The sequence below is a fragment of the Etheostoma spectabile genome, chromosome 6 (assembly GCF_008692095.1).
Source record: "Etheostoma spectabile isolate EspeVRDwgs_2016 chromosome 6, UIUC_Espe_1.0, whole genome shotgun sequence".
Lineage (NCBI taxonomy): Eukaryota > Metazoa > Chordata > Actinopteri > Perciformes > Percidae > Etheostoma > Etheostoma spectabile.
The window spans coordinates 4,726,065-4,728,022 of NC_045738.1; positions in this window are offsets into that span (position 1 = coordinate 4,726,065).

A 1,958-nucleotide genomic window follows, 5' to 3' on the forward strand; every position below is an offset into this window, starting at 1 on the left:
TTCGTTTTTGGTTGCGGGAACGTTCCCTGAAGGTTGGTTTTGGTTGTAGTTTGGTTGTCTGTTGGTTAATTGGAAGGTTTTCTCAACGTTCCGGGAACGTTAGTTTTTGGTTACAGCGAACGTTCTCGGAACGTTCTCTAAAAGTTACAACCTTTAGAGACGTCTAACTAAGTACGTCGCCTTACAAACGTGTGAAACACACGCCCTCTCTATCTAAAGAATTTTGAATGATGTACAGTAGGCCTAGGTTACGTCGTCGTCAGTGGGACTTTTCCCCTAATATTGATAGTAAGAGTAACCCTACAGTATATTCTCATTGTTGAGATTCACATTTTGTTTGTTTTCTTTTGCTTACTTTCTGGTGCTTAGGTGTTGCTCATAAAGTGTGGCTAATAATATATCATGCTTGTAAAACAGTATTAATCCTTTCTTTAACTGTCTATGTATTGAACTGCTGAACACTCGGAATGTCTCCATGGCAACAAGAGGCAGATGCTGCTAGCATTATCTACCTAGCTTAGCCATCTGAACAATCAATAAAATACCAATTTGACACATTTAACCAAAATCAACAACAATCATCAACTGTTTTATGCCTTAGGACCTTAACAAAGGTATAATCACAATATATATGACCAAAATCCTAAAAATAACAGCTTATATAACTGGGGAGCTTGCTAGCCTTAATTGTGTCCTTGTTACCTAAAATGAATGTCGATTGACTCCAAAAATACAAACAAATGAACTATTAAGAGTTTTATCCTAATGTTAAAACAAATGAGAAGGTGCCAGAGGGACATTTACCCATCACGGAATCAATAAGTCAGTGATTTGGCTGGTCTTCATTTGCCAACTAGATAAAGAACAAAGCAGCCCACACAGTGAGGTCTTGGTGCCTTTGAATCAAATAACTTTTTTTTTTAATTGGGGGTATCTGCAAATTTACAGTAAACTTACAGTAGGCTATATTTCGTATCCCGTCCATCTTTGTTTTTAGCCGAAACATGAACGTTTGACTACAGACACAAGTTGTAGGCTATCCAGAGGTTAAATTGGGCCGGAGCGCACCGGAGCGCAACTTTGCCTCCTTCAGCACCAAACATTTTGCCCAGAATGTTTTAAGTGTACCCCTGAATGCATTTTGAAAAGTTGACTGACAAATATGAAACCGTCGCTTAGTTTCCACTCTCGCTGTAAAATCTGTGCAGCTTCAGGTGTATTTAGGGATGCGCTCTGCCTTTGGCATGCTGCGGCAGATGTGTCGTATTTCTGCCATAGTTTTGGTTTTCCACCTCCGATGTGTTGCTCTACCAGAGTCGATTGACTTAAATTCCCTCAATACATTTTGTCTGGGAACGACGTTTAGGTTTGGTGGCGTATCAACTATGATATAGGCTACACTGGCGATGGTGTAGTCAATCCAAATGTTAGAGTCTTCTTTGGCAGATTATCCGTGACACTATCCACTCACCATAATCTGTGGCACTATCCATTTGCCATAATCCGTGGCACTATCCACTCACCATAATCCGTGGCACTATCCACTCACCATAATCTGTGGCACTATCCACGCGCTATAATCTGTGGCACTATCCACTCTCTATAATCTGCGGCAGTATCCACTCTCTATAATCTGTGGCACTATCCACTCTCTATAATCTGTGGCACTATCCACTCTCTATAATCTGTGGCACTATTCACTCTCTATAATCTGTGGCACTATCCACGCGCCATAATCTGTGGCACTATCCACTCGCTATAATCCGTGCCCACTAGCCGTACGCTCAAATACAACTACGTCGTAGTTGATAAGTACGCCGCCACACCTAGGCTTCTCCCGCCAGTTGTGGACGTGAATGCATTGTAACTCTAACATAGATTGAACATTGGCGCCATCTACTGGATCAATTGCGGTAGTTGCCTCACTGTTTAACCCTTGTGTGGTGTTCATATTTTTG